Below are 16,751 nucleotides of genomic sequence, written 5' to 3'. Positions count from 1 at the left end.
AACAAAAGAAAAGCCAGCCAAAGGGCAGCCTCAATCATCCTCTTCATCGTCATCTTCATCATCATCGATGGGAGGTGGGCGTGTGCCTAAATGATCTTCAATTCGGTCCAGGCGAGTATCCATTCTGGCTAAATGATGGTCGATGTTGTCCAAGCGACCGAAAAGCCGCTGCCAATTGGTTTGTGGCGGAGGAGGAGGTGGTGCTGCAGTAGATGGTCCAGCTCCATCGCAACCATGTCTAGCCTTTTGTCTCCGCTCCTGAACAGGGCGTGGAATGTCTCCCGTGCCAATACCAAGGCGGCGAAGAGTAGTGATAGTCATCTCAGCACGTGGTGGAACATACTCCCGCCGCATGCCTTCCAAGGGAACTTCAAAACGGGGGAAGATTAAAGTCAGTAGACGAGGAAATGAAAGTTTGAAAGAAGTTGTCTTACGCCTCGCCGTAGACCTAATGTGGCTGATGATGATGTTAGGCAATGAAATCCGAGCATATGGAGATGTCCGTTTATGGAACATGTAATCCAAAAAATAGATATCGCTCTTGCGGACCTCCGTGTGCCCCGTCTTCTTTGGGATGACATTGTGAGCCATCATGTAAATGATAAGACGATGACGAGGTTCGAATACATTCGCCAATATAGTCTCCTTTCTGGTAGAGCGAAAAGGTTGGTACTCGAGACCAAACCTAGCCATGGCCAATGAGGGATCCCACCTCCTATTCGGGGGAACAAACTCCTTCTTCAAGTCTACTGGACGTCCGTCATCCATACACCCCAAAATAGCAGCCAAATCTTGCCGTGACAAGGTGATTCGTCTTCCACGCACCCAGGACTCAACTATTTCTCCACTATGGCGCGCCTTACTTTCAATGTTGGCGTAAAACTCGCGCACCAAGTCTGGGTAGTAATGGTTTGGAAGGGTGAGAATCGGAGCCCATCCTAACTGAGCAAAAGCCTCCGAGATGTTGTACATCATCTCAACTGGTGGACTGACGTGCATCTCAAACAAAAACTCCAAGTTAGCATGCTACTCATGCCATTCTTGATTCCTTCGATTAGTGAACCTTGCACTGTCAAACACAGATCTTCCCGCTCCACGAGAGCTGCCCTCACCAGGCTGTCGACTAACCGGTGGCGGAGAAGGTGAACTCTCCTCCTCAGACACGTCCATCTCTTCATTAACCTCTCTCTCCTCACTACTAGAGGATGAAAGTACCGCTCTTCTTCCCCTTGGCATAGTACCCCTTTATAATGAATCAAAAACACCTTTAACGTAAATCGAGGGGTTGAGTTGCTTGATCAAAGTTTGCCCTTTTCACCTCAAATGGTCATTCTTGCTTCCATTTGCCAACCCTATAACACAAAAACAACAAATTAACTAAAACACTTATTTAAGTCTAAAAATCACAAAAAATTAACACAAATAACATAAACATTGGGTTGCCTCCCAATTAGCGCTTTTGTTTATAGTCGTTGGCTCGACTGAAAGAGTTGAATCACTTTAGAGCATTAGGGAGCGATTTTCTCCCCATGGGTCGAAACTCCCGAGCCAATCCACCATGTGGTGAACCATGCATTGATCTTCATAGTCCAATTTCCTCAAATGCCAAGGAGGAATATTAGACTTGTCATAGAGAGGCTCAACTTCACCTTGGAGTGAATTTTGCTTGTCTTTTCTGAATTGGCTCAACTTTTCACCATTTTCTTCATGGAATGGCGAATTTATTAAGCCAACTTCCATCCTTATCTTCTCCTCCTTTGTTCCTACACCATGAAAGTTAGTACCAAGGACATTTATAAATTTAACTTCTTCGGTCCTTTCTTGGTTAACCTTTTCATCATATGGCATATTAGAAACAAGAGCAGTAGGCTCTATACTCCCTTCTTTATTATCCAAATTGAATTCCAATTCCTCACCATTAACCCGTAATATAAGCTTACCTTTTTCTACATCAATTATAGTTCGTGCAGTGGCTAAAAACGGTCGTCCTAGAATAATTGGCATTCTCACATCTTCTTCAATATCTAAGACAACAAAATCCACAGGTATTATAGATTGTCTTACCTTTATGAGCACATTTTCCAAAATACCCATGGGACGTGTGATTGACCGATCCGCCAATTGCAATGTAATATTGGTAGCTTTTAGCTCTTGAAGTCCCAATCTCCGGGCAACCGATAACGGCATAAGTGATACACTTGCACCTAAATCACATAAAGCATTAGAAAAATGCAATTGACCAATAGTGCAAGGAATAGAAAAACTTCCCGGATCTTTCAATTTAGGAGGGAGTTTATTTTTAATCAATGCACTACACTCTTCCGTTAATGCTATCATCTCATTATCTACAATTTTCCTCTTCTTTGACATGATGTCTTTCAAGAAACGTGCATAAGAGGGAATCTGTGTTATAGCATCAATGAAAGGAATGTTAATGTGCAATTGTTTAAACATTTTGAAGAACTTTTCAAACTCCCGATCCTGTCCATCTTTCTTCAACCTGTGAGGAAAAGGTATCACATTAGAATTTAAATGAGAATTTAATTTGGGATGAAGTGCATCAATATCAATGATAACATGATCATTTTGACTTTCTTGCTCCCCTTCAATTGCTTGCTTCTTGTCTTTTTCACCACCTGAATTTTCAAAATCGAATCCTTCAACCGTTTTACCGCTTCTAAGAATGATTGCATTGACATGCTCTCTCGGATTCACTTCGGTTTTACTTGGTAATTCACCAGGGTTTCTATTGTTGATTACATTGGCAATTTGACCAATTTGAACCTCCAAGTTTCTGTACATCCCAGCTAATTGGTCCAACCGCCCCTCAACTCGCTCGAATCTATCCGAAGTCACCTTAGCAAGTTTTTCCACCGCGATCTCCCAACTTGGTTTAGTTTCAGCCTGTGGTTGCCTTGGTTGAAATCCCGGCGGATTGGTTGGCCTTGGTTGATTTCCTTGATCCTTCCATCCAAAGTTTGGATGATTTCTCCACCCCGGATTGTAAGTATTCGAGTAGGGGTTATTTTGAGCATTACGATTATAATTATTGACGAATTGTACCTGCTCAGAATCAACACACTCATTAGTATCATGTTCACCTCCACATATAGAACAACACGCTACATGTGCATTAGATGAACTTGGACCAACTCCACTTTGTCTACTTAGCAACTTCATCACATTATTCATTTGAGCACTCAGCATATTGAGAGTGTCCATTTCTATCATACCTGCATGACGTCTTGTATTACCTCTCTCATTGGCCCATTGATAGTTATTTGCTGCCATTTCTTCTATCAAATTATGAGCCTCTTGGGGTGATTTACCCATTAAAGCTCCACCTGCAGCTGCATCGATCATAGTTTTAGTAGAAAAAACTAAACCATTATAGAAGGTTTGTATGATTAACCATTCCGGCAGTCCATGATGTGGACATTTCCGAAGCAAATCTCTAAACCTTTCCCATGCCTCATATAATGATTCACCTTCCAATTGGCTAAAACTAGTGATATCCATTCTAAACTTAGCAGTCTTACCTGGTGGAAAATACTTATTTAAGAATGCTCTTGATAGTTCATCCCATCCAGTGAAAGTATTAGGAGCATGAGAGTGTAGCCAAAGTTTGGCCTTATCTCTCAATGAAAATGGGAACAACCTTAGTCTTATAGCATCATCACTAACTTCATTCATTTTAATTGTATCACAAATTTCTAAGAATGTAGCTAAGTGTGTATTAGGATCTTCTACTGCATTACCTCCAAATTGAGATTGTTGAACCATTTGGATAAGTGATGGTTTAATCTCAAAATTGTTAGCATTTACCGTAGGCCTTACTATGCTTGTTTGAGATCCTTGTGTTCCCGGTAGAGTATAATCTCGTAGAACTCGCCTATTTGGGTCATTTTCCGCCATTTCTTCTTCAAATGGTAGTTCTATCAAAATGTCCTCTATCGGTTGCCAAATCTCTTGTTCCTCTTGCTGTTGTGTATGCCTCCTTTGTCTACGTAGTGTCCTCTCAATTTCTGGATCGAAAGGTGTAACTTCCCGAGACGCCCGGTGCATACACTACAAACAGAAATAAGAGATATTATGCAACTTCAATTGTCAAAAACTGATTACAATATAAGATTAACTATAATCTACAAAATAAAGCTGTCTAAATTAATAAAGATGATTAGGCTCTAATATTGCCGCTCCCCGGCAACGGCGCCAAAAACTTGACGGGATTTTTTTATCAATGCAAGTTTAATTCCGATTTTACACCCGTTGGACTGCAAGTATACAGGTCGCAATTGTAGTACAAGATGTGTATCGGGTCGATCCCACGAGGAGCAATTAAAACAATTATTAGATACTAATTCACTCTATTATTTAGACTTACAATTAATTTGAGCAGAAACTTCAGATTTTAATTCAACTACAAAAATTTTTAAATAGATAAATGCAATTTCACAATAGGAGTAGAATTCACTAAATATTAAGATCTAGGGATGTAGATTCCACTTATGACTCAAAAGATCTAAAATGAATTAATTCAACACTTGTTACTGCTCTTGTTTAACCAATGATTCATTTCCAGAAATACCAAAATCACATTCTCATGATAATAATGGGTTAAAACAGATTAGTTTTTCCTAATCTCTTGGTAAATACTAAATCTGTTCTTATTTACACATGAAATGCAGATTTCATCCACTTGAATGTATTTCTATTCTCATGAATATACAACTCAAGTTCTACTTGTGTCATTCCATTATTTTTACCATTTCTCAATGAGTAAAAACAACTATAAACCTGCTATTGGTGATCAAACAACAACAAGTAATCCAACATACACAAGTAGATAAGTTAATACAAGACATAACAAGCATAAATCACAATCACTTCATATCATTTGGCCATAAGCTTCATCTACTCCCTAGATAAAGGAAATTAGCTACTCATGAATGATGAAAACCTCATAACTTCATTAATGTAAATCATCAGGAATTACAAATACAAACAGAGTAAAGAAAGTCTTAGCCAAGATATGGTAAAGCCTTCCAAAAATCTCCTTTGTCTTGAACTTAGATGATTACAAGATGAAACCTCAATTGCCCCTTGCAAGTACCTAGCTAGAGAGAATATGTTTTTCTGTAAGAAGCTAAGCTACGAATGGCTCTTCAGACCTCTCCCTCTATCTCTGCATAAAAACTACTCAAAAGCTCCATTTTTCCAAGTCAAATTCTATCCTTTGATTCCCAAATCTCCACTTTGTTAGCATAGTCAAAAACCAATATTTTTGACTTGAAAATAAGCCACTTTTCTTGCCCTTTTGTCTTCTGAAGCATGTGCACCGAATTCCCTTGCATCTTATAGCTGGAAAGTGGTATGAACACAAGAGAATTGGATGAGTCAAATTGCAGAATTTCGGCTATAAAACGCGCCTACACAAAACGCGGTTACAAGTCACGTTTTGTGTACTCGCGTATTCACTTTGGCCTTACTTCATCTGCGATTTTCTCTATCATAAAGGCCGAACTAGCTTTTGTGCAAAACACAAAAGTTGTAGCCCTTTGAGTTAGCTTTCCAATGCTTCAAGAATCATCCAAATCGGAGTTTTGTTGCCTGAGATATGATCGAAATACTGTCACCTGTTCAAACCTCTGTTTTAACTTCCGACCACAGAATGCAGCTTCTGTATTCCAACGTTTTGCCCATGAAGATGGCCGAAATGGATTTCGATGTCTTCATACAAATTGTAGGTCTCTTTCTTAGATTTAAAATGGTATAAAGATCACCTCAATCCGATAAGTGTAGCTCCAGATATGGTCAAAATACTGAAGAGTGTCAAAACTGACTTGTATTGCATTTCCTCACTTGAACGTTTTTCACTTCATTCTTCTTGTTGCCACTTGAATTCATCACCAAATCTCTATTTTTTACCTCATTTGACATCCTTTGGTGATTGAATCATCATTCCTGCATAAAAATGAAGTTTTTACCATTAAAATCAATAGAAATGCAATATTATCCACTTTTACCAAAAATATATAATTTTACCAAAAACCTCCATATTTTAATTATAAAACTAAATAATCAACTCAAAATTAACTAATAAAATGCACTTAAAAATACGTAAAATAAACTCTTATCACATGCCTAACGTTTATTACCCTGAAATGCTGTATCAATTCTTTGCCAATCTTAGGAAAGACACTGATCACACTGAAATTATGTCCAGGGTAAATGGGGTAGACTTAGTATTTGATCCTGAAACTGTGAATGCCATTTTAAATACTGTTATTGAACCAGGATGCAAAAGTAAAATTGTCAATTTCTTTTCTTATGAAGAGCATCCTACTGCTGATAATCACTTTGATAATGCTAAAATGCTAACCTATTTTCGAAAGAAATTTTCTGCCCCTGCTAATGCAAAACTAAATGACCTTGCCCCTGTGAATCTTATTACTTTCTCAATCATTTCAAATCTGCTTGTGCCTACTGACGGTCATAGAACAGATGCAAATAAAATGGAGCTGTATTTGTTTTATTGTTTTCGAGAAAAAATTCGCATTGACTTTGGTTTTGTCATATGCAAGTTTTTACTTCGCTATACCACTGATTCTCGTAGAAAACTGTCCTATGGAAAATTCCTTCAAAAGGTTTTTGAATTTTACAAAGTACCTATCCTTGGTGTTTGTCCTAAAGAAACATTTTCCTCTGCCTTCACTAAGGCTTATTTTGAGCGCAAAAATCTTGTCTTTAGGGATAATTTGTGGGCGTATAAGGGGGCTACTTCTAATGAACCTAGATCTAAGGCTGCACATGATCCACTTCACACTCCATCCTCTGTTGCACTGACCTCTATTCATCCTAGGAAGACTGCCACTAAGGCATCTTCTTCTTCAAATTCTGAGGTGGTTGAGCTCCTTCGAGACCTTAAGCAACATGTTCTGCTTCTTGAACATGGTCTCATGCTCACCATGTCATCCCAGCAACAAGCTGACTTCCTAGATAAAAAGAGTCTTTTTTTTCCCCCACCTGTGGTTGAGGAAGTCCCTCCTGGCAAGGAGCCACGCTCCAATGATCCAAGTTCATCAGCCCATGTTCGCTCTATGAGTCCTGCCTATCGACCTCACCTCTACTCCCGTGGCACCACATGATCCTTCCACATCTGATAAAGGCAAGAAACCAGTTGGTGAAGATGCTGAAGATGATGAAGACACTGAGGGGAAGGATCTCTCTCAGTATCTGCTTACTCGAAGGACGCCTGGGTCCACTTAGTTTACCATTTAGGATCACTAGCCATATTCGGATCATTTGCATTCTGTTTGACTGTTCTCTATTTGCTAGGTGTTAGATGGTTATCTTGGATTCTTTTTGTCGTTTTCTTTAATTCTGGTGCTTGTAATGTTCAAAACTGGATATGTGGTTGTAATGGTGCTTGTAATGTTTTGTGATGCTCGTAAGCTATTTTGTTAAGAATGTTTAGTTTTTTTTATTATGTTACTGATTCTTGACATGTCTCTTTACTTGTGACTTTTGTGATGACAAAAATGGGGAGAAAAGATATGAATTGACTGGATATGTGGATAAATCTGTGAAGTAGCCAAGTGAGGGGGAGTTTCTCAATTGCTTAACTGTTTTTGGATAAATCAGTGAATAAATTGCTTAACTAAGTGAGGGGGAGTTTTTCAATTGCTTAACTATTTTTGGATGATTGAATAAATCTGTGAAGTAGCCAAGTGAGGGGGAGTTTTTCAATTTTTGTTCTTCGATTGACTGAGAAAGGGGGAGCCTATTTGTAATCATCAAATTTCATTTCAAATCATTGTTTTGTCATCATCAAAAAGGGGGAGAATGTTATTCTTGATTTTGATGATCACAAAAGCACTTTGAAATGTTTATCTAATTCTCTTCAAATATAAGTGTTTTGCTTTTTAGAGAATCAGGTACAAAGGTGTCAAGGAAAGAAAATCAACCAAAAGAAGAAGCAAAAACAGGGCACTCTTGTCGGACGTCCGAAAGGAAGCTGTAGGACGTCCGAAAGAATGAAGAACATCAAGAAGGAAACTCTGTCGGACGCTCGTGAGGAATCATCGGACGTCCGGAAGGATCGGACGCACTCCTCAGACGCACATCGATCGTGTCGGACGTCCTAAAAATTTCGCAGAGCTTTGATAACTCTCTGGACGACGTTCGGACGTAGAAGCTGTCGGACGATAAAATCCCATCGGACGTCCGAACAACAACTTGACTGATTTTCGGACGATGGGATCGAACGATGACTAAGCTGTCGGACGTCCGACAGCCCCAACGGCTAGCTGACTCTTCATCTGCCTTCTATCCGTTGGAAGCATTAATGAAGCCCATTTTTGGTTCCCTTTAAATACAAACGATTCTGAATCAGAAAGCAACTTTTGCACACTTAGACTACAAGATTTAAAGAGATATTTTAGCTAGAAAATAGTCTCCCAAGCAAGATTTGTTCTCCTAGTGGTGTGAAGTTCTTGTAAGCTCTTCTCTTGTGTTTGAAATTTTCAATAGTGTAGCTTTGTTGAGGGTTATCTGAGTGATAGTAAAACTTCCTAGCTTGACTAAGTGAGGCTTGGGGTAAGAAGGAAGTGATCCCTCCATTGTACATTGAGTTGATTACTGTTCATCAAAGAGAAGGTGCTCATCTTTGTGATTGGTCTTCAAGTTTGAGGAAAGCTTGGTAGACAATCGGTTTGATACTCTATCTTATTCTTTTTGTTTAATAAAATTCTCATTGCTTATATATATCCTTATTTCTGATCAACATTGTTCTACTCTTCAAAATTACTTGATTGATCTCTACTAGAAAAGAAGATAAATTTTTATTAAGTGAAAAGTGCATAAACTCAATTAAGTTTTTAATCAACCTAATTCACCCCCCCTCTTAGGTTGTCTTTGGGCCTTACACCTACCTTTCGTGGTATTGCAGGTGAGGACCCACACAAGCATTTGAAGAAATTTCATGTGGTGTGTTCGACCATGAGACCTCAGGGGGTCACCGAGGAACAAATCAAGTTGCGTGCCTTCCCGTTTTCCTTAGCAGATAAGGCGAAGGACTGGTTGTTCTACTTGCCATCGGGGTCCATCACTACATGCGAAGCATTAAAAACGACAATTTTTGGAGAAGTTCTTCCCAGCCTCCAAGGCCGCCAATATCAGGAAGGAGATATGTGGAGTGAGGCAAGCAAATGGAGAGACTCTTTACGAATATTGGGAGCGGTTCAAACAATTGTGTGCCAGTTGCCCACACCATCAAATTCTTGACCAACTGTTGATCCAATATTTGTACGAGGGGCTCCTACCCACGGATAGGAGCATGATCAATGCAGCTAGTGGAGGTGAGTAGGGTCATCTCTATAGGGAACTAGTAGATTTATCACACACAGATAATTGGGGAGGGTTTTTGGAAGAGAGATAAATAAATGAAACAAATTAAAGATGCAAGATTACTAAATAACAATCGCAATAAATGCTATAACTCAAGAATGAAATAAACAATTAATTGACACAACCTAGTCAAGGAGACAATCTCGGCACCGGTTCACACAATTGATCATAGATATCTAAATTAATTCATACGTTCGCAAATAAATCGGTTCTAGCAATTTAGCAACCGCCAAACTCCCAATCTCTCCTTAATTTTACAGTAGTTCAGAAACGCTCGTAAACTACTCTCTTGTAAAATAGACAACCCCAGAGACGCTCGAAGGATTTAATCTAATTATAGCTTTAGGAATTAGAGAGACCCAATTCTAGTTAACAAACACACATGCGGGTTCATTTAAACTAGATTAATTATCCCTACGACCCAGATTAGACTGCTTGCGAGGCAATGAAATTGGTATCGTTCGCCACTAATTTAAGACACTCAAGTGATACGCACCCCTGTCCTAATTGGCGGTATATTATTTAGACAACTGAACAACTGGCCACATTAATTCAATATATCTAAACAATAACAAGCAATTCAAACAAAGAATAATTAAATACTCACAAACGTAGAACTTAGAATACTAAAAACGATCTCACAATTGTTTGTGTTCCGGCCCTTGATTACTCCTCAACTAGATAAAAGAACTTAGCTTGATCTCATGCTGTTCATGCGATTCACAGTTTCCATGGAGTTTTGTTAATTGAAAAAGGAGTAAAAAGATTCGGTTGCCAACTTACAACTTGCGTTCAGAAGAAAAAGAAAACAAAGAGAAAAGTCCAAGACAGATGATAAGATCCCTAATCTATTACAGTCCTCCTATTTATAGTGTTCCGCCGTCCTTTTTGCTAACCGAAATAAGAGGTTGTTTCTCAAACGAATTGTTTCCTTAATTCCCTCCTTGGATTGTTGCCAAAAGTCATCTTTGACTTGAATCAATTCCACGCACGTTCAGAATTTGTTTCCAAAGAAAGGTGGTGATTCCAGGGACAGGACCCGCGGTCCGTCTTTTTCACGCAGCTCTACCTTTTCTGGCATGGGCACGCCAGAGAATGCCTAGTCTTCTGGAATTTGCCTCTTCTTTTCACTTTTTAACACCACTCGCCTGTAAACAACACAAATACCAAATCTGGGCAGAAATTCAGTGTCTTGCACAATAAATGACCAAAATTAAGACCAAATACCAACGAATAAACATTCATTTATTGCCCTATCAAATAGTTTTATGTTGGACTTATGATTAATTAATTTTGACATTCTAATAAATATTGTTATGAATAGTTGACATGATTATAACAGTGTAAGGAAGAAAAGTGAAAGAAAACAAACAGTAAACATATAAAAAACGTTTATTCATGAAGAGAAGAAACAAAGGTCTAATTTTCAGTCTTTCTCCAGCCACACCAAGCAAGGTTTTACGTCTCTTACTGTGTTGCAAGAAAACTTTGACTCATGATAAAATTGATATAATGCTGCTGATTTCCGTTTTTTTTTTCTTTTCGTCTGTCCATATAATTGTGTTGGAGTCATCTGGTTGATGAAAATTATGAATTTAGGATGTAAACCCATACAAAAGATTGGTAAGATTGGCTAAAACAAGTTGATAACCAAAAGGACTTACTGAATAACTTAGAGAAATTGATATTACTGAGATGTATGGTTTTGATACGTTGATTGGTTTTCAACACTTTTTTTTTTTGTGGTGTGCAAGTAATTTTGTCAAGAACTTCTTGTTGGGTCTTATTTTACATTAAGAGTTTTTTGTTCAAATGATCTCTCTGTCTGGAAAAAATGATTAGAATGTTTGGGTTCATTAATTGGCTGCATATATATTTGTTTTCGTTTATGCAATGATCAAAGTTGATTGTGTATTGATCGCCTTACTTGATGAATCCAATTTTACATGCAATGCTGAATTTGTATTAGAAATGTAAACGGTTGAAGTGATTGGTGCCTTTCTTCAATTTCTTTCTTTGAAAACTTTGTTTCCCATGTGTTAACCCCTGAAACCAGGTGGTTAACTTATGTAAACTCAATTGTTTATAAACATTTTATTCTTAAGCTTCTCATATCTATGATTTAAAGTGTAATGTAATTCATGCTTGGTCCTCGATGATTGTAAAATAAAAAGTTTACTTAAGATGAAGATCCCGTATCCTATAGACTGCCGCAATATTTAGCATAATTTAAATGTCTTCTCAAGATTGTTGTAACAAGTCAATCTTTATTGCTTTAACAATGTTCTTTCAAATACTGCTTGATAACTTATATATTAATCTAATAATCAGATGCCCTTTAGATATCTTAAAATTTTTATGTACTGCAAGAATGATGAGAATTACCAAGGTCTTTTAAACCATAATTTTGGTTGCATGACATAGATCATTTTGCGCCAATCAAAGCTACCTTCGAGAAGAGCCTAATCAACAATTCTTTCATTTGACCTCGTAACAATATGCCTGTTGAGTTCTTTTAGGATTTTCAACAAGATTTTGGTATAAATAGAGATGATATTCTCAGGAGATTATGCAGAGGGATTCATAATTGGTTGGCTACAGCGTTTCAGGGAGCAAAGTAAGCTTTCGGAATGCTTCTTGCTCTATTAATGTATTTGCAGGAAACCACTCTATTTATGTATAGCAAAGCACACTAGAGAGACATGCTTCCTTTATTTATTCTTTTTCTTTTGTCTTGGGGAAAGGGGGGAAGGAAGAGGAAGGAAAAGAGTAATTGGGCGTGTGTGGACTTCTGTCACTGTTTATTTTATTACAAGTAGCATTTTTTTCCTTAATAATGTGTCTTATCAGTTAGAATTTGGAATTACTTACACTTGAATAGCATCATGAGCATTCAAAAATTCTAAATATCTTGGAACGATATTTAGAATTTTTAAGCATGAGAGTCTACTTTATCATCAAACTTCATTCCCAATCTGTTCATAGTCAACAGCAGATATCTTACTCCGGCTTCCTAGACCGTCCATTCTTCTCCAAAAATAATCTACAGTTAGAGTAATATAATTAGGAATAACAATAAATTTTCGAGTTTTCAAAGTTTTGTCTGTCAATGCACATTTTATCATAGGACTTTCTTTTCAGTGCTAAATTTCCTTTGTCCATTGTGTTTGTTGCAAGTTTTAAATATAGAAACAGGTTACACCTTCTGAGATGAGCTAGATTTTGTTACGAGAAGAAACCTGAACTCGCGATTGAAGCCAAATGTCCAAAAGGATTAGCAATATCACTATCTCCATCAACATTTTTTGAAGATGTAGTTAGTTGGAATACTTCTATCGCGTATATGGATGATATCATTCTAGTGGTAGAATATTTTTTTGTTAATCTATTCATGTGTAGAATAGTGAAATATAAATAAAACATCTACTGCATTGAGCTTTGAAGGAACAAGTCTTTGCCCATTCCCCTCTATGCGTTATCCACAATTATAAATATTTTGAATAATAATAACAACTCTACATTAACAACTACCCTACACTTAGCTTATGAACAATAACTACAGTATCAATCTAAGCAGGCCTTGGGCCTAAGGCCACAAAAACTAGTATATATATATATATATAAAGGATTAATCTTTTCTATACTGACAGTATATATGTTGTTAGTCTTGAATGAATAACAACTACGTAAAATTTGAATTTAAAATCTAACTTTTGCACATGTATCATGAATCCAATGATAATAGTGTATGCACTGTTAATGTATATAAAATTTACACATATATAAATGTTAGAATTAGCATAGTGCATGGAAAGATTCTTTTATCATGTTGTCCCTTCAACATCATATATTAAAATTTTGATTTTCTAAAGGAGTAATCACATTTATCGGAGTTTGTCAAAAAGTTTATATGTTTAGATTGCAATTTTTCTTCAAAAAAGTTTTTTGTTTTACGTGAATATATTTTTAATTACTTTTTTACCACACTTATGTGCAATCGCTACAATACATTTTTCTTTAAAAATTTTAGAAAATAGCAATCAAAATGGGCTCTAGTCTGTGGACAGTTAATATGAGAGAGTGATGATCAGATGTCACAGGCACATGCAATTTTATTTTTTTTTGTTAACAATTTTCTGAGCAGAAAGTGATATTGAAAATGACTATCTCCATTTTATATCTCTAAACTTGTCCTACTTCTCAATTTGTATTCTAAACTTCAATTTTGGACATTTTGCATCTTAAACTCTTAATTTTGTATACTTTGTACCTTAAATTCTCAAATTTGTCCCATTTAAGTCTAACCAATAATTACCTTCACAAAATTAATGAGATAAAGAATGGTGAAAATTAATAATAATGTACCATTTTGTTCTAACTACGATCCTTTAAATTTTTTTGACCACTTTCAACACATTGTTATTAATTTATGTGGTTTCGAACAGTAATATTGTTAGCAAAATGAGCGAAATAAAAGATAGTTGTTTGGATATTTTGCACCTTAAATCCTCAAATTTGTCCCATTTAAGTCTAACCAATAATTACCTTCACAAATTAATGAGATAAAGAATGGTGAAAATTAATAATCATGTACCATTTTGTTCTAACTACGATCTTTTAACTTTTTTGGACCACATTCAACACATTGTTATTAATTTATATGGTCTCGACCACTAATATTGTTAGCAAAATTAGCAAAATAAAAGATAGTTTAAATTAATGACAATGCTTTGTTTTACTTTTCTATGATAACTTAGCACATTTTGACCACTTTTGACATATTTTTATTGGCTTGTTGGGTCCTCTATAACATAATTTTGCTAAAGTTGTCATCAATTAGATTTAAATGGGACAGACTTGAGAATTTAGGATGCAAAGTATCCAAAATTAAGAGTTTATGCTGTTAAATGTCAAATTTTGAAATTTAGAGCATAGAGCGAAAGGTGAAAAATAGTTTATGAATAGTTAATTGATCATGAGTATTACCATGTTTCAATTACTGATAACTAAACATTCTTTTTTAAAAAAATCTAGTAGGGTAGAGATAGAAGTTAAGAAGCAGGAAGGGGGTAAGGGGATTGAAACCTAAGACCTCTAATTCTATGTGTCTCAACCGATAATTAAACATTCAATTAAATATTCATTTTAAATTTGAGTAATCACTTTTAAAATGGGCACCAGTTATACATGAAGTCTTGTGAATCTTTCATTGTGCTGGTACATATTTACTATATGATTGTCTGTTGAAACAATATGAATATGACATACAACAAGATATTAATGAAGGTATAATACTTATGATTTTTCTTTCTTTTTGCTAAGACAATTAGAATGTAATTGTACAATCATAACCAGTTGATTATTTAAGAATTAAGTACCTGAACACTATTTATTTTTTCTTTGGACTCGGGTTTTCTATAATTGCCATCCCAAATGAATCCTAATCATTGCATGATAGAAAATAATTATTTGTCATACTATGTCGGTCAAATTTGTTAGCATTTTGTTGAAGTTCTTTAATGTAAGTGAGTTGCACAAATTTTAGATTTTTCCACAATTTTTTAAATTTGTATAGATACATGTTTTTTGTATATGAGCTTTATGTATTTATTTAATTAATAATTACTTATAATCCATCACATTTAATTATTTTTGTATGACTGTTCACAATGGTTGAGATACATGGCTCAAGCGGGGTCAATTGACCGTACTTAATTTTTTTTTTAAAAAAAACTACATATATTATGAAGTATCTTGTCAACCCCCATAAGAAAATAGCACTGGGGTCAAAACCCAATGAATAATTTTGGAGGAATTAAAAGTCAATTAATACTTAGAAGTCAAAGTCGAACAGCCAACTGAGACCCAAGAATAACTACGCCACTCCAACAAATTAACCAAAGTGATCTCTGTCTTTTGCCTACAGATTTTATGCCATTGTGTCACTCCCCAAATCCGATATTGGTATTAATAAAAAAAAAATCATTTAACTTATATTTTGGAGCGCGGCACTGGCATCCCCTGTTAAACTTATAATACATCAATAATTACATAAACCTTTGAATGTGCTTACAAAAGTTTCATTCCTAAAGTACACAACTTGCAATATCTACATATACTATTAGAGTACAAAAGCCACATAGGCGAAATTCAACTGCAAAATATAACCAGATAAAAACTACTCTTCAAGTCTGCCTAGACTTGATTGACATCTGCAAGGGAAAAATAAATAAGCGGAGTGAATATCAACTTGCTCAGTAAGTAGCCCAAGCATATCTCCATTGGATCGATCATATATTATCCATTAAAATCATTTCACCGAATTCAAAGACAAATAGCACGTTACATACATATTACATATATATCAATGCAAAACTATGCACCAATTATAGTTTATTATTCTTTAATTATAACCTATAGAATCATTTTTCTTTTCACTTTGCCTTCAATTAAAGAATATGTTAAGGTCACTATTATATCCCATGACAGGGCCATTAAATACCACTATTCTTTCCCATGGTAGTGCCATATACCGGTTAAAATGTAACTCCAAATAATTAGTACGATCACTATTATTTCCCGTGATAGAGCCATTTATCCACTATTATATCCCGAAGGAGGGCTGTACCGTTATTCAAACTTAGCAATTCTATGGGCTTTTTCTGTCCTTTACTTATTTTAACAGGTCTAATATATCCAAATTGTTAGGTTCATGAGTAAAGAATTATATCTCATATTAGTTAGAGAGATGCAAAAAGAACACTTAATATATAAGTAAGGGTTTGAAATCTAATAGTTTAACCTTTTGAGTCAGAGTTGGGTTCCTGACTTAAGTATTGGGTTCTTTGATAGATTCTCTCGAGGTGTTTCACCCTAACAAATGGTATCAGAGTTTAGTTGTGAAATTGGGCTGCTCACGGGCACTTAGATCCTAACAAGTGGTATATGAGTTTCAAGTTGCGAGAGTGGGCTACTCATGGGCAAGTGGATTTTTCTTGAAGTTTGATCAGTAAAAATTCTCTTCCTGATGGTGGACCGAAATACCAAAATGCTAGGAAATTTGGCTAGTATTGGACCAGATGCGCCATGAATTTGGCAAAGGGTTCAGTTGGCGTTAGACCAAGGAGCCATGGATTTGACAGGGGGTCTGATTGGTGTTAGATCAAGGAGCCAAGAGTTGGTAGGGGTCAATAATACATTTGGATCTTAAAGAAGAGTGGGTCCATGACTGAAAGAAAAGGTGACCTTAGGTGTTAAGGTGGACTTGCGCTGAGTATTAAAGTGGGCTCGAAGAAGAGTTTATAAATTTGGGTTTAAGGTGAGGGGCTACTCATTAAAGGGGA

At 36.2% G+C, this 16,751-nt stretch overlaps 1 non-coding gene across 1 annotated transcript; it reads left to right on the top strand.

Annotated features, from left to right (window-relative positions):
• Positions 1-3,421: 3,421 nt before the first annotated feature.
• LOC113688691 (small nucleolar RNA R71) lies at positions 3,422-3,528 on the top strand. Its single transcript, XR_003448055.1, has one exon. It is a non-coding gene; the product is annotated as a small nucleolar RNA R71 (small nucleolar RNA).
• Positions 3,529-16,751: the final 13,223 nt, after the last annotated feature.

This window comes from Coffea arabica, chromosome 5e (assembly GCF_036785885.1).
Source record: "Coffea arabica cultivar ET-39 chromosome 5e, Coffea Arabica ET-39 HiFi, whole genome shotgun sequence".
Classification (NCBI taxonomy): Eukaryota; Viridiplantae; Streptophyta; class Magnoliopsida; order Gentianales; family Rubiaceae; genus Coffea; species Coffea arabica.
This window is presented reverse-complemented; position numbering and strand designations above follow the sequence as displayed.